The sequence below is a fragment of the Zalophus californianus genome, chromosome 2 (genome assembly GCF_009762305.2).
Source record: "Zalophus californianus isolate mZalCal1 chromosome 2, mZalCal1.pri.v2, whole genome shotgun sequence".
Classification (NCBI taxonomy): domain Eukaryota; kingdom Metazoa; phylum Chordata; class Mammalia; order Carnivora; family Otariidae; genus Zalophus; species Zalophus californianus.
In genome coordinates, this window is record NC_045596.1 from 146,697,822 (window position 1) to 146,718,507 (window position 20,686).

The following is a 20,686-nucleotide window of genomic DNA, read 5'->3' on the forward strand; positions in this document are numbered from 1 at the left end:
AAAAAAGATTCAAAGAGATCCCAGTCTTTTATGAAGTCAAGCAGATACAGCCCATCATATACATCTCAGGATAAACAATAACTAGTTTTCAAGAGAACTTGACAGCACTGTTTGTAACACATAATTCATTCTAAATTTACCTGGTAACTGAGGTGACTATTAGTGTTAGCTATTTGGCTTTATGCAAAGGATAAATCACCTTCTCATATCTTTCTCACAAGAGGTAGTTTTGGAGTGAGGCACCCATCAGATTAAACTCTTACCCTCCTAACAGAAACTGGGAAATAGGGGCCCTGCCTTCCTTGATGATTACATATCAAAGGGTTAGCTCCCAGGTCACTGACAAAGACATTCCTGGGTCTTAAATCTGACAAGAAGCGTATTTAGCTTTTTAAAAGATTGAGATACATTTCAAAGAGACTGAGAAGAAATTTATAATTACAAGTTTTCTAAAGTAAATGCTCTAAGAAAAGGGAGCTTGAGTAGAGGCCAGGCGTGGGAGAGTCTCCTCTCTTATCTTCAAAAGGAAGAATTAAATCTCTTATATTTCATTTGTATTTGCCCTTACATTACATTGATATTGCCAATACTGGAAATGAAGAAGTTATACAGGAATATGTTACCTGCTCCATCATTCTGTCAAAAAGATGTTGAGGAAGATGTTGAAGATGAGGGTAATGCATTGGCTGGATAATACTGTTACTTTGCATTTGTTATGCATATTCCAAAGTTCTGTATAAATTTATTGAACTCTCACAATACTGTGAAAAGGGTAAAACTACCTTCCTTTTGGTATTTTTTATTTTCCATTATCATGCGAAAACAGACTCTGAGAGGTAAAGTCATGACCAAATAGTGGAGCCAGATGTTCAACTCAGGAAATAGTTTTCTTAGCGCCAGTGAACTGTTCTATGGTTGCCATCTCCTCTGGTAACTACAGGAAGCTGTGGTGGTACATGGCTTGCAATGGGTAGTATTGGTTTCTTTCTCTACAGGACATATATGGGAAGTTTCCTAAACCAGATTTAGATCCATAGCCATAGCCACATCTCCTTGCCTCTTGCTCTTTCTGTCCTCTTGGTTTTCTTAATCACAGAACTCAATTTTAACACAATGTACTGTCTTCATATTTTGCTTTTACACACATTTGGCTTCTAGTTTTTATATCTCTGATTTGGGTTCTAGTTTTCAAGTGTTCTCTTTATCTTCTTTGACTCCCCAGATCCAAAATTCCTTCCCATTATAAATGCAACTAAATGGTGATGCCTCTGCTACAGTTCTCATTCAAATTCACTTACTGACCTGAACAAGGAGGGTTATGTTTTGGGGAAAAACAGTTGAATGGATAAGTAGGATCACTGTTTAAGGAGCAATTTACATTTTTTACTTATCTCTCTTTCTCTTTCTCTCTCTCTCTCTATATATATATATAGTCTTCCTCTTCTTCTAAAGAGAAGAGGATTTATAGAAAACACAAATATTTTTCCCCGAAGATCCTTTTGTTATTTTTTTTAAATGTTTTTATTTATTTTTTTATTACGTTATGTTAGTCACCATACAGTACATCATTAGTTTTTGATGTAGTGTTCCATGATTCATTGTTTGCATATAACACCCAGTTCTCCATGCAATACGTGCCCTCCTGGGCGCCTGGGTGGCTCAGATGGTTAAACGTCTGCCTTCAGCTCAGGTCATGATCCCAGAGTCCTGGGATTGGGTCCCGCATCGGGCTCCCTGCTCCTTGGTAGCCTGCTTCTCCCTCTGCCTCTCTCTCTCTCTCTCTCTCTCTCTGTCTCTCATGAATAAATAAATAAAATCTTTAAAAAAAAATACGTGCCCTCCTTAATACCCATCACTGAGCTCACTGATTCCCCCCCCCACCCCTCTCCCCTCTAAAACCCTCAGTTTGTTTCCCAGAGTCTATAGCCTCTCATGGTTCATATGTGCTGGTATTTTTAATGAAATGGGGATACTTTTGCTTTGCTGACATGAATAGATCTTAATGACTCTTCAAATATTTTAGCTCCTCCGTATGTACAGTATGGAGGTTAGGCATAACTATGGAATTGTATGTGTGAAGAAATAAAATCCCAATCACATATACATAGAGACTTGTGAAATCTAACTAGCCATCTGTTTCATACTACTCAAGGGATTCTAGATATTTTTGCATTTCTGAGGTTTTGATTTATGCTCACTGAATCATGAATTATACTTGTGCAAAAGTACTCCAGATTTTTCCCAACATTTATATCAGTAAATGTATAGTCACAGAGGGAGACTGGAGATTTATGCATGCCTGTGTGTTCTGCTATTAAGATGCATATGATATACACTTGATGAACTTAACATTTCCATCTTCAATACTTTACTCCTCAAATGCATAATTTTTTAAATTCTTGCATATTGGTAATGTGATCTATAATAATTTTAGTTCTAAGAAATAAGTGTTAAATGGGCAACACAGCCATTATGAAATGTACAATTGGGGGAGTAACTAAGGCACAATCAAGTAATATGACATCACTGCAACAGTTCAGAACGCCCAAAGCTAGCAAATTGCCTTATGTTCACTGTTGTGTAATTTATCTCACTATTCATAAGAGCTGTGAAGGAAAGAGGGGAAGATATGTGGGTGAGAGGAAGTAACTGAACCCCAGTGTTACTAACTTTGTGCCAGAAAATAGAAATTCAAATCTCCCAACCTTTCCTGCCTCCAATTCACCTCCCATTTGGAAATAACTTATCTTCCTAATTAACCACTATATTTCTATTATATCCCAGTTCAAAAGCCTTATGTGGATCTCTGCAGCCTGTGCAATGAGATCCTAAACGATCCTGGAATAGAAAGCATTCAAACACTTTGTCCTTCTCCTTATTCCAGAGCATAAAACATTGCCTTTTCATTCACTACAATCATTTAACTTTGTGTTTATTCCCTCAGTTTAAAGACCTGGATAGTAAGGCCTTCTTAGATCCTAGCATGTGCCCAGCAATGGGAGGCCTTTGACAAAAGGATGATAGATGGGTAAAGAAAGCAATGAATCAGTGTATATATTGGCTTGTATTGACTCTGACAGGTTCATAATTAAGGCTTTGTCTCTAAATTGTTTATACCTCAGGCATATACCTGTAGACCATATACTGAGAGGCAGAAGACCCACTTTTTTCATAATAAGCTAAACAAAATGAGTTAAGATCTATATCATAGTTATTTAAAATAGTCTTATTATAAGAACAATAATGAAGAAATAATATTACTTATAATTTTAAGCACATAAATGTGCAAAGGCATTATTTTAAATATATGTTTTATTTTATTTTATTTTATTTGAGAGAGAAAGAGTGTACAAGAAAGGGTGAGGGGCAGAGAGAGAATCTTAAGCAGGCTCCACATTCAGTGTGGCGCCCAACGTGAGGCTTGATCTCATGACCCTGACATCATGACCTGAGCCGAAATCAAGGGTCGGACACTTAACTGACTGAGCCACCCAGGCACCACTTAAATATATGTTTTAAGTACATGAGTATATATAAATATATATGTACACACAAACACATAAAAACACACATACACACATTTATATGATATAAAGTTAAAGGTGGGTAGGGTCTACATTTTATGGATGATGGAATAGAGTCTCACAGAAATTGAATAACTTACTGCCCTACTTCCATTCAGGACAGGGGAAATTTTTAATGTGATCAAATTAGTAAGATTACAGGCCATTAACAGAGCTGTGTTTTACTAGAAGACACATTTATTCACTTAATTATTATACAGCTTGTTATTTGTGATCTGACAATGTTCTAGCAACTCTGCCAGTTGGAGGGATATGATGTTAACAAAACAAGATTTCTTCTTCCTAAAGATTACCAGAGTGCCCATGATTGTTTCTTCTTCTTGCCTTCTGGCCCACTAATAAGTAAGCCTGGACAAAGGACTGTCTTAAAGGAGCAGATCTCAGCCAGATCTCTTTCTTTTCCATTTCTTTCACCTGTATCACTACTTTTCCAAGTCCAACAAGATCTGTTTTGCAAAACTGAGTCCCTTAGATTCAAATGTGTTAAAAGCAGTAGGCTTCATTTAGACACAAGACCTTTCAGACTTTTTAACTCAAGTTTCTTTTAGCTGTTTTGTTTTAATTGTGTTAAAAAAAAAACACATAACATAAAATTCACCATCTTCACCATTTTTAAATGCACAAATCAGTGGGATCAAGTACATTCACATTGTTGTACAACCAACACATTTATCTCTAGAGCTCTTCATCTTTCAAAACTGAAATTGTGCTTATTAAACAATAGCTCCCCATTTCTCCCTTGCTTCAGCTCCTGGCAACCAACATTTTATGAGTTTGACTAATCTAGGTATCAACTCAACTTTTTATAGGAAAGCCATCCATTAGTGAACACTGATGGTTTATTTGGCTCTTGCCAACTTTGTTAACATGTTTTCCATTTATGCTCAGTTGCCTCAGATAGGTAGGAGGTATGAGTAGCTTTTGGAATGCAGGCTTTGTGAGTGGGTCCCTGGCCATAACGCCTTCACGATAGCACCAGAGCTCAAACTCTGACTCCATGCCAATATTGATAGAACTAAAATTCAAATTCAGACCCGTCAAGCACTGACTCCTGAGCCAGTACTTTCTTCATTATGCCAGAGTAAGATGCCTGCCCTTAGTATGCTTATGTATTATGAGCAGATTTTCCTTGACCAAATCCAGCTTGCCCTTCAAAATACTGGTCCTTATGCTGTTCTCTATAGGTCACAGGTACCTCACCAAAGAATAAATATTTAAGGGAGGGAGCACATTTTAATTATAAATTCAATCAGAAGGAATACATGCATATATGTACATATACATATATACATATATATATATATTTGCATTGATTCATTGATTTTTTATGACTGTAACACCATGTAAAAAGTTTATGAGTAGCTCAGCTATCTTTATATCATTTTTTATTTCATCCTCAAGACAAACTCACTTATACTTTCTCTCAGTCTAATGATGTGATCTGATCTCTATATGACATTTTTTATTAAACTTAGCTATAAAAATTTCAAGTGCTAATGGCTCTGACCCTGTAGATTTTTATCTCCTTCACAACACCAATAGAAAAATAACTTTTCATTCAGAGAATCTATATTTCTGCTCTGTCTCTTAGTGTTTAAGCCAGCTCCCCACTGTGCTAAGTCAACCTTCCCAGAAGCTAATCTGTCATTCTCAAGTGGCCTTGCTTCTGAAATTGGTTTGATGCTGGAGCAGTAAAAAGCTCCTGTGTAGTGCAGGTTACGCAGGTTTAACAGCCACTTGGGGTAGTGCTTGTCCTATTGCCTTGGAAACAATGAATTTGTATGTCTGCCCTAGGGAACAGAGAGAAAAATGGCTAATGCATTAATCTATTGAGGATGCGAGGATCCCAAATAAAACTAATCCTATAGAATTATGAGTAACCTCTATAAGCTAATTTTTTGTGTGTGAGGTTTTGGTTTTGAATATGTCAACATCAGTGAAGGGGCAAAGGAATTATGCCTCTCCTTCACTGCTTCCCTGAGGAAATATTTTGTTTTTATTTTTATGAAGCTCTTTGATTTTAGCAATAAATTTTATAAAACATAAACATATCATCTGCAAGTACAAGACCTTCATTCACCACGTGAGGTGACATGTGACTATTGGGAGAGATCACTGAATATTTACATAATGAAATGTAGCTTTTGGGGGGAAGAATCACTTGTTTATTTAAGAGAATGAAAGGCAGGACAATTATATTAACAAGATTTTCATAGACATGTGCATTGTCAAAGTCAAAAAATGGTCTTAAACTAAAGTCCCTGGTACATGGTATGTGGTTCAATTTCAGTTATATAAACATTGGAGTAATCTAAAGTTTAAATTACATTTTGGTTATACCTGAGACTCCATTATCCAGGAAAATGCAATTTGAGTCTCTATAAATATGAGCAAAAATCAAAATCCATTGACTGTCTTCATATTTATAACATCCCATACTAAGTTCATACTGCCCAGCTAACACAGTAGAACAAATTTTTAAAACAACACGATATATATTATTCAGAGTCCTGTATATTAAGTTTCAGTTTGCCAATTGTTTCTAGGAACTAGTATTAAAGAATGGTGCATCTTTGAACAATAAAGAATCTGAAGATCTCTGCATCTTCTTGGATATATATTTTTTCTAATAAATATTAAAGATAATGAAGATTTATGTAGGCCATTTTTAAGATAAGGTTTTATAATATAAAATTTTAATGTTCTACCCTCTCAAGTCATTTCAACTCAGTCTCAGTAGATATTAGACGATGACGAGGTAGATGTTTTGCTTTGTTATTGATGTGTTTTATTGCTAAAGCCAAGTTTATTGAAGTGTGATTCTCCCTTTTGAGGTATGTAGTGCTATTAATTTTGACAAATGCTAACCATCACATAACCGTCATCATAATCAAGATCTAGAATATTTTCTTAGAAAGTTTCTTCATGCCTCTCTGTGGTCAATTCCTTCCCCAGTCCATGGCACTAACTGATGTTCTAATTTTTGTACTGTTAGTAAGTGGGTGTTGTAGGCAGTAGATTGCAGAACTGGTAAGTAGCATATGGGAGGATACTTACATGACTTTGGTATCCCAGATTTTTCTAAAACATTGTGCTGTAATGCTGTTTGAACTTAGTAGCCTGAGTCTCTCCAGGAGACATTCTGTTGCCTAACATATTTCTTGAGACCTAATTTCACTTGTTACTTTAGGTATCCCACTTACACTTCCTTTGTTTATTGTCATTACATAACATAAGATGAATTATAAAATGGCATCTAAAATTTAAAAGTATTTAAATCTATTAGTCTAAACTCTAAAAGTTTACAAAGTTGTATAGGTTATTTTTTCATTGCCCACTATAGTGAAAAATGACAAAATTTTACTTGTTTTTTCTAACTCTTCACCTCCAGAACGTTCCTTTTACAGTAATGTATACAGGCTAATTTTTAGTAATCAACGTTTTAAGCAACATTATAGATGTATTTATAAGTACAGAAGTATTGCAGGTAGGCTAAAAAAAAGAAATAAATCTCATTGGGTAAATGCTAAAAGTGAAGGTACTCTGCCCCACTCTCTTACCTTCCACCATAGATGATACTGATTTTAAGAGTTTGGTGGGCATTCTGCCATGCTTTCTAACTATAGATAACATTTTTAAACAAAACATATACAAAACGGAAGGAGAAAAAATCTAGAAATTGCTCTTTTAACCCAACAATTTATCAGAAGTATTCTTCTGTGTCAGTAACATAGACTTAACATTCTCTAACTATGGAATAGTTTCCTTCAGTAAAGATTTGCCATAATTAACATCAAGCAGTGATGAACATGTAGTTTGCCTCAAATTTTTCTCCATTATACACACACACACACACACACACACACACACACACACACACACACATTTGTACAGTTGTGTGAATATTCCTTATAATAAAGTTTCCAAGAGGTAAAATTGTTGCTACAAATATCTGTGCATTTGAATTTTTTTTAAGATTTTATTTATTTATTTGAGAGAGAAAGGGAGAACGTGAGAAAGAGAGAGAAATCACGAGGAAGGGGGAGTAGAGGGAGAAGCAGACTCCCCTCTAGGTGAGGAGCCCGATGCAGGACTCGATCCCAGGGCCCTGGGACCATGACTTGAGCTGAAGGCAGATGCTTAACTGACTGAGCCACCCAGGTGCCCTGTGCATTTGAAATTTTGATAGGTATTGTCCATTTGCCTTCAAAGAAATACTAATTATACTCCCATCGATATTGTGAGAGTTCTCACTTTTTCATACCCTTCTCAACAAAGAATGCCATTAATTCTTTTAATTTTAGTCAATCAGATGAGTATGTCATCATTAACTTAAAGTTATAGCTTTTTCATCATCAGTAAGGTTGAGCATCTGTTAGAAGATTGTTGGGGATTTGTATTTACTCTTCTGTGAAGGTTCAGAATATGGTCAGTGACTGGTTACGTTGGTTGAGTTGTAAATCTTTTCATCATTTATTTGAAGGGCCCCTTTGCATTTTAGGAAAGTTAGTTCTTTGCTATATCTAAGTTACAAATATTTTCTCTGACTCTACCTTCGTATTTTTAACTTTGCTCAAGCATCAAAGAGTTAATTATTCATGTTTTTCTCAAGAACAGTGGTTCTCAATTCATGCTACAGATTAAGTTCATGGAGCAGCCTTTATAAAAAGACTTCAGCCTGGACACCTACACCCCCCCACCACCACCACACATATACAGATTCAGTTTCAATTGATTGGGGTGACATTGGAGCATAGTCCCCCAGGTGATGCTAAGGTACAGGCAGGGTTGAGAAGAACTGCTCACTATGCATACAAATCACTTGGGGATTTTGTTAAAGCACAGATCCTGAGATGAAGCCTGAGACTCGATATTTCTAATAAGCTCCCAGGGGATGTGCATGATACTAGTCTATAGTCCACACTTTGAGTAGCAATGATTTATGGTGTCTGGTTTTTGGTTCTTGTTCACGAAGACTTTCTCTACTTAATATTATAAACTTTTCTTTCTTCTATATTTTCCTCTGATACTTTTTATAATTCTTATGGAGATCATAATAAGTCCATTTTGGCTTTCTTTTACAAATCATATGATATAGAGATCTAATTGATTTTTTATCAATATCAAATTGAATTCATCTCATTTATTAGGTAGATGTAAACATTTTGATACTATTTCAAAGTAATATACTTCTACTGTTTTGTAAAAAATCTTCAGAAATTCATATATTTATAAAAGTAGAATTTTTGGTTGTTTAAATAATATAAAGAGCTTAAATTTTTAAATTTATTTTGTTTCAAAGAAGGAGTTATATTCTGAAATTAACTACAATTTTAAGATCAAGAAATTTTCTTTTCTGTCCATTTGGATCTTTATACTTGAAATGCATTTATTTTTACAACCTAAATATGACTAAAAATTAAATACCAAATTCAAGAAAAAACAAGCATGGACGATATGATCATTATATCTGTGTTACCATTTTTGTCAGTGTTTGTGATGACTTCGTAGGATATAGTGACATCCTCACTGTCTAACAGTAACTCAGTAGCAGAAATGATATTTTTTGGAAGAATATGGTACCAACAGGAACCAATTCCTACTGAATTCACAGTACAAACTCTTTCTTCCAATACTGGTATCATGTAAAAAATAAAACCATAGAGCTAGAGCTTTTCAAATAACTATACTAGGATGTTAACGATGTTGATATCTACAAGCTGAACAATGGAGCCGCTTTGTGCATAATTTGAGATAGTCAACTCATGCAGGAATGTAAGGAGAAATTCAAATGTGTGAATGTATGAGTTTAAATAACCTAAACTGGTAAGTCAGAAGTATAAATAGAAATGAAAACTGAAATAAGGAAATCTTATAACCTATACTAAATTATCTCACTATGTAAATACTTTTTCTAAAGAGATAAGTGATTACTGAATAAATGAGTTGTGCACTGGCATGAATTTTACTAATTTAGCCTGGCTATTTCTCCTTATGATATTCTAGTAGAAATATATTTCCACTGAATAATCTAGCCCTTGGGAACTCAATAGACACATGCCTTTTTTTTAAATAAAGTCACAGTTCATTTAATGAAATTGGTCACCAATGCCCAGTTACACCTTTCATGCATTTTTTAAAAAACTGTAATTTCTTGAGCTAGAGAGTCAAAGAATCTCTTTTTGTATCTGAAATTATGTTACTCAGAATTTCTGTAACTAAATAATTAGTTCTATAAGCCAAGATTCTATTATTAAAAGAACAATGGCTTTGGAGTTGACAAAGCAACTGTATTTTTTTTTTTCTGCTAAGCTAAAAATATTGTTTAAATAGTCAAGGAAAAGAGAAGTCAATACTGAAGATTTTCTATTATATAATCTCTATTCCAGTAGACACTCATGTTTCTATTACTAGGAATAATGAAGCCCAAATTTCATGATTGTTTTGTTTGTTTGTTTAATGACAGATATTGAATGACAAGATAAGTTTCAGGATCAAAACATGTCCACTTTCTCTGTGTATTAGCTCATGCATGGGTTGTATTTCTAAATGTATCAAGGACTACTTTCTTAAAAACTTCTGTGTTGGAATTAATCTTAAAAGTCAATTTCTAAAACAAAACAAACAAAACTGTATTGTTTTTCCCAGAGTTACCAATCACAAACATGGTAAGGAAAATATCATTGTAACTTTCAGATGCCCTTAAATAATTAAAAAATCGTCTTCCTTAAGTTTTATTATTTTTGGTTCAATTAAATTTACAACACTGGCAAAGTATGCAGGGAGAGTGTGTTTTGCACCCCCATGTATTGTTTGTTGTCAGAGCAGTCTTCAAAGAGTGGACCTCCATCATCTGTATTCAGCTTTTGTTCTCTGATCCTTTTATATTGTTAACCATCATTGTGTGTTTGTGTACATATAAGGTTAAATCATATAAAATTGCCAATATTTGGCTGTTGTGACCTGTAAAAGTAGTTTTTTATGGTCCAAACTAGTATTTTTGTTTTGGGTGTGAATTAATATTTTGCTTCTAGGCAACTTAGCCGTGGGTATATGTTTAGTTTCTTTAGATTGGCTTAAGAAACTTCACTTGAAATAGAACCCTTGCTCTCCAGACCTTGGCAAGCAAAGCCTGTCCTGCGATTCCTTAACTATGGTGAATTATTTCCAGTGCCCTAGTTAAGAGCTCATACCTGTTTCCTCCTCATTTTAGCTGCCAATTGTTCACAAAAGTCTCTTCATATTATTGTCATGTTCATACATTTCCTAGTTGTCTCCTGAACTACGAAAATCCAATAATTATGATTTATTACTAACACAAATTAAATACTTATATTAACAATATTTTCCTGACTACATAATGTAATATTAAATAGAATATCCTTAGTATGGAAGATTTTGCAACACACTTTTCAAATAGCCTTAGAAATCTTGCTTTTGCCTTTGTTTTATATCCCAAGGAGGAGCTTGAATTTAGCATCTCACTTCTGCCATGCCCTTGTTCCTCTCACCACTGCCTCCAACAGGCACATTCTTAAGTTCATCACTTCCCAATTTGAATTCTCAGCTCTCTATTCTGATTAACCCTTGGATCATTCTAAAACTGGAAACTAGGGTTAAGTTGACCTCATGGCTGTATTTCTCACTGAAGCACTGCATAGATTTCTTCCAGTCCTTATGAACTATTTCAGCAAATTGGTATGGTAAGTTGTGGATTAGGCTTACTCTTTTCTAAGTAGACATTAGTTTCTAAAAGAATTCTATAGGGAACTAGAAACATTGGTAATACAAATCATAAAACTTTTATTCTATTTTTTTGCTTCTCAAATTAAAATCCTTTTCTGAGTTTTATTTATTTTAATTGAAATATAACATATACAGAAGGGTGGCCATATCATAAAAGCCAATTCATTCATTCATGTTAATGAATTGTCATGAGATAATTAGCACCCAGGAAAAGAGACAGAACATTAGCAGCTCTCCAGAAGCCCTCCCCAAAAAGACAGAATTACTTTCTTTTATTTATTTTTTTATTTTTTTAATTTTATTATGTTATGTTAGTCACCATACAATACATCATTAGTTTTTGATGTGGTGACCCACGATCCATTGTTTTTGTATAACACCCAGTGCTCCATGCAGAGAATTACTTTCATTTATAATACCATAGGCCAAATTTCCCGATATTATGCTTTATATAATTGTAATCATACTGTGTATGTTCTTTTGTTACATCTTTCACTAAGCATTGTTTGTAAGAATCATCCATGTCATTTGAGTGCAGCTGTAATGCCTTAATTCTCGTTGCTCTAGAGTTATCTGTTGTATGAATAGTCCACGATTTGTCCAATTTATTCTGCTGTGGGTAGAAATTTGGGTGGTTTCCAGTTCTTAGCTATTATGAATACTGCTAGTATGATCACCCTATAATTTCTTTTGGTGCACAAGCACATGCATTTCTGGAATTGCTAAATTATAGGATATACATGTTTCAAATTTAGTAGGTAACAGTTGCCAAATAGTTGTTCTACATGGTTGTAGCAATGTACGTTAATACCAGCAATGTTGAATAATTCTACATGCTCCGGGCCCTCACCAGCACTTGGTATTCCCAGTGGTATTCAGTTTAGTTATTTTTTTAGATGTAAAAATAAAATATAATTTTCACATTGATTTTAATTTCAATGATTACTAATAAGTTTAACTGTTTCACATTTATATTAGTCATAAACGAAACTCATAAGAGATTTCTTTTAATTCTATAAACTTAAAAATATGCGTTTAAATATGAAATATTAAAAACTCACTAAAATTGTTTCAGGTGTTCTAATATTCTAACTGTAGAAGTCTAAGAAGGGTAATATAAAATCTCCTTATATCTGTACATCTGGAATCTTGCTATTTGTGAACACTAAGAATTTTTTAGCTAACTCTTTACAATGTGCCATACATTGCAAAGAATTTTGTAGATATTAAGTGACTTAATTTTCATGGCACCCCTATGTGTCAAGTACTATTATCATTTCAATTCTACAAAAAGTTACATAGTGAGGATCACCATATTATGAGCCCTCCCCACCCCAGTTTTTATTAAAATATCAGAACAATACTAGAATAATAATGATATGTTTTTCAGAATAATAACTATAAATAGAGCAAATTTGAAATCATTTTAGAAAGTAAAAAATTGAAGATTTACACAGTAGTTAACATTCTCTAAATGTAAAAATGGTTTTTTCTGTTGCTGAAACAAAATACAACCCAAGTTGATTATGACTCTAATGAAAGACTGTGAGATAAACAAATATGTTTTCAAAGAATTTTTAACTCTACGACTGAGTAGTTCTCTCCACATTAGTGTAATGAGAATATTGAACCTTTGAAATAGTATAAAAATATGGAAAATGTTAATGATCTTGAGTTGCACATATTTTGTGTTATGAACGACATTTCTGGTTGCTAAATGTTAACTTTATTATGCACGATGTATGATGTGGGTGAGTTAATGTTGGTAGGGAACTTTTAGTGTCTAGATTGCCTTGCTTTGTGTATTTAAATTTGCAAACTCAACATTATGTTAGTATACCTTCTGGCACTTAATTAAGTTTCATCCCATGATTTTAAACTTAAATGTGCTTTAATGTGAAAGATTTTGGTATTTTCATCTTCATTCTACTACTTGTTCCTGGTAGTTGTAATAATAATACAGTATAATAGGGTACTTCACCATTCCTAGTAGACTTGAGTGCAAAATATCCTTAGAACACCTTTAAATATTTTTCTGAATGCACTGTTATTCTCCTAGGTAGGATTTTTTCCCCCCTTTTTATGGGTTATAGAATTTATACTGCTGACAATCACCCTCCAGTGAAGGGGAAATCTGGATGCCATGACACATCCATATTAAAGACATAGAGGTCTTAGGTTAAATAAGAAAATGCTCTCTTTCCATAAACCAGGCACACATTTAGCCACCTAACTAAGATCATTCAGTTTAACAAATAAATATACAAGATACCCAGTTAAATTTGAATTTCAGATAAAAGACACCTTTTTAATATAAGTAAATTCCAAATATTGCATGGAACATACTTATACTAAAAAAGGATATTTATTTGAAACTCAATTTTAACTGGCCATTCTGTATCTTTATTTGGCAATCTTGTACTCCAGAAGAGCTCAGGAGAAAACCATTGACAAGTGTTCTTTTTAGGAACACTTCCTTTTAGGATTAATAATGCCTTCCAGATTCAGGGGGTCAAGGAGCCACCTTGCTGGTAACTATATAAAGGATGATTTAGGAAGAAAATCTGAACAATAAAGAGACAATACACCTTTCCTGTACCTGACAACACAAAGAAATCTATAAGTTCTATGGAACACCCTAGCATATTTCCAAAATACTAGGCCATTGGGCAAGACTATTAGGAAGTAGAATGTCACATTTCTGGTTCTATTTTAGAACTTTAATTCAGCCAATGAATATTTATTGGGCATACAACATAAATGTTTAAGAATATAGTAATAAATGCTCCTTGAAAAAATATTCAAAGGTCAAAAAGACCGTGTAAACTTTTAATTACATTTTCCCTGATGTAGCATAATCAGTGGCAATCTAGCTAGTGGTGATAAGTAAAACTTGCATGAGTTCAAGTCCTGGTTCAAGTAATGTGAAACTTCAGGCAAGTGGTTTGATCAGTATGTGCCTCAGATCCTTCATCTGTCAAGTGCGAATAATTATACTAGTTTTAACATAAGGGAAAACTATAAAGCTTTTAAAGGAAGCCTAGAAGACCTTGAGTTTGGCAAATATATCTTAGGCATGACATAGAAGAACTAACCAAGAGAGAAAAAGAATTCATGTTTGGGTTTCATCAAAGTTAAAAATGTTTATTCATTAGGAAGTACCATTAAGAAAACAAGTATGTAAAGTACAGGCTGAGAAAAATGTTTGTAATACCTATATCTGACTAAAGACTTTTATTCTGAATATATAAAGGATTGCTTCAACTCAAGAATAAAAAGGCAAAAGATTTGGACAGAATAATAAGAATAATGGACTAAGGACTTGAATAAAAACTTCACAAGGGTAAATTTAGCAAGATGACAGGGGAGTAGGAGATCTAAATTTCGTCTGGTCCCAGCAATTCTGCTAGAGATCGAGCCATTCTGAACACCTATGAATTCAACAGGAGATCAAAGAAGAGAATAGCAACAACTCTCTGAACAGAAAAGCGACCACTTTCTGGAAGGTAGGACGTGTGGAGAAGTGAATCGGAGGCAATATTCGGGAAGATAGATGGTGCGGGAGGGGGCTTCCGTCGGCTACTACCAGCAGGTGATAGAGCAGCAGAACACAAAATCGGAAATTTTAGAAGTCGGCTCCACTGAAGGACATCACTCCAGTGGCTAAGCGGGGGGTGGAACCCTCGCTGGGACAGTGCGGTCTCAGGACCCTCGGGGTCAGAGGAAGACGGGGGGTGCCTGAGTGTGGCAGAGCTCCCAGGTATCGGAGCGGGGAAGCTGGCTGCAGAGACGGAGCCAAGGAGTGGGCTCTCAGCTCGGGGCTGCCATAAACCATGATCTGCAGCACAGTTGGGCCACTGCTCTTACAGCAGGGACCCAAAAAGCAGCAGATCTGGGGAGACTCCCCTTCCTCCCCAGGGAGGAGCGGCACGGGAGCACACCGCAGGGATCTTCCGGGTTTGGAGACTCCAAATGAGGTCCTGTGCCAGAGACAGAAATGCTCGGTTACAGACCAGGTGAGCATGGAGTGTGGCTGGAGACTGGGGAGACAGAAGTGATTGAAGCTTTTCTCTGGGGGCGCACTGAGGAGTGGGGCCCCTAGTTCTCGGTTCCTCTGGGCAGAGATTGGGAGGCCACCATTTTTACTCTCGTCCTCCAAAGCTGTACGGAAAGCTTGCAGGGAACAAAAGCTCCAGAGAGCAAACCTGAGCAGATTACTTACCCTGGCCCCCTGCAAGGGCGGGGCAATTCCACCTCCCCGCAAAGACATTTGAGAACCATGGCAACAGGCCCCTCCCCCAGAAGATCAGCAAAAACAGCCAGCCAAGACCAGATTACGGATCAATGTGAACAGCAGAACTCCAGCACTAGGGGAATACAGCACATAGAATTCATGGCTTTTTTCCCATGATTCTTTAGTCTTTCAAAGTTAATTTTTTTAATTTTCTTTTTTCCTTTAATTTTTTTTAATTTTTATTTTTCCCTTTTTCAACCAACATGTTGTCAATCCCTTTTTTAAAAATCTTTTTATTTCTCATTTTTAGAGTCATATTCTATCCCTTCATAGTAGTTAACCTTATTTTTGGTATATATATAAGTTGTTCTCTATTTAAAATTTTGGCATACAGTTTCTTCTAACAGACCAAAATACATCCTAAATCTCTAGGGTATGGCTTTATTCTAGTCTCCTGCCTGATCACATTCTCTCCCTTTTTTTTTTTTTTTAATTCCTCTTCTTTCTTTTTTCAACCAACTTCTTATCAATTCCTTTTATAAAATCTTTTACAATTTTCATCTTTACAATCATATTCCATCCCATCATCGTATTTACCCTTATTTTTGTACATAAATAAGTTTTTCATTCTTTAAAATTTTGGGAGGCAGTTTCTTCTAACAGACCAAAATATGCCCAAAATCTAGTAAGTGGCACTGACCTATCCACCAGCCTGATCATATCTGATCATATTCTTTTTTTTATCTTTTTCTTCTGCTATTTTTCTTTTTCTTTTTTTTTTTCTTTCCCTTTCTTTTACCCCAGTTTCAGGTCTCTTCTGATTTCTTTAGTGTATATTTTTCTGGGGTCATTGTTACCCTGTTAACATTTTGTTCTCTCATTCATCTATTCTCCTCTGGAAAAAATGACAAGACGAAAAAAGTCACCTCAAAAAAAAAAAGAACAAGAGGTAGTACCGACTGCCAGGGACCGAATCAGTACAGACATTAGTAAGATGTTGGAAATAGAGTTCAGAATGACGATTATAAAGATACTAGCTGGGCTTGATAAAAACATGGAAGATGTTAGAGAAACCCTTTCTGGAGAAAAAAAAGAACTAAAATCTAACCAAGTAGAAGTCAAAACAGGGTATTAATGAGGTGCAATAAAAAATGGAGGCTCTAACTGCTAGGATAACTGAGGCAGAAGAGGGAATTAGTGATACAGAAGACAAAATGATGGAAAATAAAGAAGCTGAGAAAAAGAGAGATAAACAACTCCTGGACCATGAGGCAGAATTTGAGAGATAAGTGATACCATAAAATGACAAAATATATTAGAATAATTGGGATCCGGAAGAAGAAGAAAGAGAGAGAGGAGCAGAAGGTATATTGGAGCAAATTACAGCAGAGAAATTCCCTAATTTGGGGAAGGAAACAGGCATCAAAATCCAGGAGGCACAGAGAACTCCCCTTAAAATCAATAAAAGTAGGTCAAACCCCGACATCTAATAGTAAAACTTATGAGTCTCAGAGACAAAGAGAAAATCCTGAAAGCAGCTCAGGAGAAGAGATCTGTAACCTACAATGGTAGAAATATTAGACTGGCAACAGACCTATCCACAGAGACCTGGCAGGCCAGAAAGGACTGGCATGATATCTTCAGAGAACTAAACGAGAAAAATAGGCAGCCAAGAATACTATATCAAGCTAGGCTGTCATTGAAAATAGAAGGAGAGATAAAAAGCTTCCAGGACAAACAAAAACTAAAGGAATTTGCAAACATGAAGCAAGCCCTACAAGAAATAGTGAAAGGGGTCCTCCAAGCAAAGAGAGAGCCTAAAAATAACATAGAACAGAAAGGAACACAGACAATATATAGTAACAGTCACCTTACAGGCAATACAATGGCACTAAATTCATACCTTTCAATAGTTACCCTGAATGTAAATGGGCTAAATGCCCCAATCAAAAGACACAGGGTATCATATTGGATAAAAAAAAAAAAAAAAGACCCATCGATATGCTGTCTGCAAGAGACTCATTTTAGACCCAAACACACCCCCACATTGAAAGTGAGGGAGTGGAAAACAATTTACCATGCTAATGGACAACAAAAGAAAGCTGGGGTGGCAATCCTTACAACAGACAAATAAGATTTTAAACCAAAGACTATAATAAAAGATGAGGAAGGACACTTACATACTTAAAGGGACTATCCGACAAGAAGATCTAACAATAGTAAATATCTATGCCCCTAACATAGAAGCAGCCAATTATATAAGCCAATTAAAAACAAAAGCAAAGAAACACATCGACAACAATACAGTAATAGTAGGGGACTTTAACATGCCCCACACTGATGGACAGATCATCTAAGCAAAAGATCAACAAAGAAATAAAGACTTTGAATGACACACTGGAACAAATGGACTTCACAGACATATTCAGAACATTCCAGCCCAAAGCAACAGAATACACATTCTTCTCTAGTGCCCATGGAACATTCTCCAGAATAGATCACATCCTAGGTCACATATCAGGTCTCAACCAGTACCAAAAGATTGGGATCATTCCTTGCATATTTTCAGACCACAATGCTTTGAAAGTAGAACTCAATCACAAGAGAAAAGTCGGAAAGAACTCAAATACATGGAGGCTAAAAGCATCCTACTAAAGAATGAATGGGTCAACCAGGAAATTAAAGAAGAATTAAAAAATTCATGGAAACCAATGAAAAGGAAAATACAACTGTTCAAAATCTTTGGGATGCAGCAAAGGGCAGTCCTAAGAGGAGAGTATATAGCAATACAAGCCTTTCTTAAGAAACAAGAAAGGTCTCAAATAAACAACCTAATCCTACACCTGAAGGAGCTGAGAAAGAACAGCAAATAAAGCCTAAACCCAACAAGAGAAGAGAAATAGTAAAGAACAGAGCAGAAATCAATGAAATAGAAACCAAAAGAACAGTAGAACAGATCAATGAAACTAAGAGCTGGTTCTTTAAAAGAATTAATAAGATTGTTAAACCCCAGGCGCCTGGGTGGCTCAGTCATTAAGCATCTGCCTTTGGCTCAGGTCATGATCCCAGGGTCCTGAGATCAAGCCCCACGTCAGGCTCCCTGCTCAGTGGGAAGACTGCTTCTCCCTCTCCCACTCCCCTGCTTGTGTTCCCTCTCTCCCTGCTCTCTCTCTCAAATAAATAAAATCCTACAAAAAAAAAAAAAAAAAGATGGATAAACCCCTGGCCAAACTTATCAAAAAGAAAAGAGAAAGGACCCAAATAAATAAAACCATGAATGAAAGAGGAGAGATCACAACCACCAAAGAAATACAAACAATTATAAGAAAATATTATGAGCAACTCTATGCCAGGAAATTAGATAATCTGGAAGAAATGGATGAATTCCAAGAGATTTATAAACTACCAAAACTGAACCAGGAAGAAATAGAAAACCTGAACAGACCTATAACCCTAAGGATATTGAAGCAGAAATCAAAAATGTCCCAACAAACAAGAGCCCAGGGACAGATGGCTTCCCAAGGGAATTCTACCAAACATTTAAAGAAGAATTAATACCTATTCTTCTGAAACTCTTCCAAAAAGTAGAAATGGAAGGAAAACTTCCAAACTCATTTTATGAGGCCACCATTACCTTGATCCCAAAATCAGACAAAGACCCCATCAAAAAGGATAATTACAGACCAATATCCCTGATGAACATGGATGCAAAAATTCTCACCAAAATACTAGCCAATAGGATCCAACAGTACATTAAAAGGATGATTCACCATGACCAAGTGGAATTTATTCCTGGGCTGCAAGTTTGATTCAATATCCGCAAACCAATCAATATGATACAATACATTAATCAAAGAAGGAACAAGAAACATATGATCCTCTCAACAGATGCAGAAAAAGCATTTGACAAAGTACAGAATCTTTTCTTGATAAAAACTCTTCAGAGTATACAGATAGAGGGTACATACCTCAATATCATAAAAGCCATCTATGAAAAACCCACAGTGAATATCATTCTCAATGGGGAAAAAACTGAGAGCTTTCCCCCTGAGGTCAGGAACATGGCAGGGATGTCCACTATCACCACTTTATTCAACATAGTACTATAATCCCAGGCACAGCAATCAGACAACAAAAAGAAATCAAAGGCATCCGAATTGGCAAAGAAGTCAAACTCTCACTCTTTGCAGATGATATGATACTGTATGTGGAAAACCCAAAAGACTCCACCCCAAAACTGCTAGAACTCATACAGGAATTCAGTAAAGTAGCAGGATATACAATCAATGCACAGAAATCAGTGGTATTCCTATACACCAACAACAAAACAGAAGAAAGAGAAATTAAGGAGTTGATCCCATTTACAATTGCACCCAAAACCATAACATACCTAGGAATAAATCTAACCAAAGGGGTAAAGAATCTGTACTCAGAAAACTATAAAGTACTCATGAAAGAAATTGAGGAAGACAAAAAGAAATGGAAAAACGTTCCATGCTCATGGATTGGAAGAACAAATATTGTGAAGATGTCAATGCTACCTAGAGCTCTCTACACACTTAATGCAATCCCTATCAAAATACCATCCACTTTTTTCAAAGGAATGGAACAAATAATGCTAAAATTTGTATGGAACCAGAAAAGACCCCGAATAGCCAGAGGAATGTGGAAAAAGAAAAGCAAAGCTGGCAGCATCACAATTCCGGACTTCCACCCCTATTACAAAGCTGTCATCATCAAGACAGTATGGTACTGGCACAAAACCTGACACATACATCAATGGAACAGAATAGAGAGCCCAGAAATGGACCCTCAACTCTATGGTCAACTAATCTTCGACAAAGCAGGAAAGAATGTCCAATGGAAAAAAGACAATCTCTGCAACAAATGGTGTTGGGAAAATTGGACAGCCACATGCAGAAGAATGAAACTGGACCATTTCCTTACACCACACGCAAAAATAGAGTCATAATGGTTGAAAGACCTAAATGTGAGATGAGTCCATCAAAATCCTAAAGGAGAACACAGGCAGCAACCTCTTCAACCTCAGCCACAGCAACTTCTTCCTAGAAAAGTCACCAAAGGCAAGGGAAGCAAGGGCAAAAATGAACTATTGGGACTT

The 20,686-nt window shown here is 35.6% G+C and overlaps 1 protein-coding gene across 1 annotated transcript in view; it reads left to right on the plus strand.

Moving 5' to 3' along the window:
• The window catches only part of GALNTL6 (polypeptide N-acetylgalactosaminyltransferase like 6), a 1,216,700-nt gene that overhangs the window by 717,872 nt on the left and 478,142 nt on the right, over positions 1-20,686 (plus strand). The gene's annotated exons all lie outside the window — the stretch shown is intronic.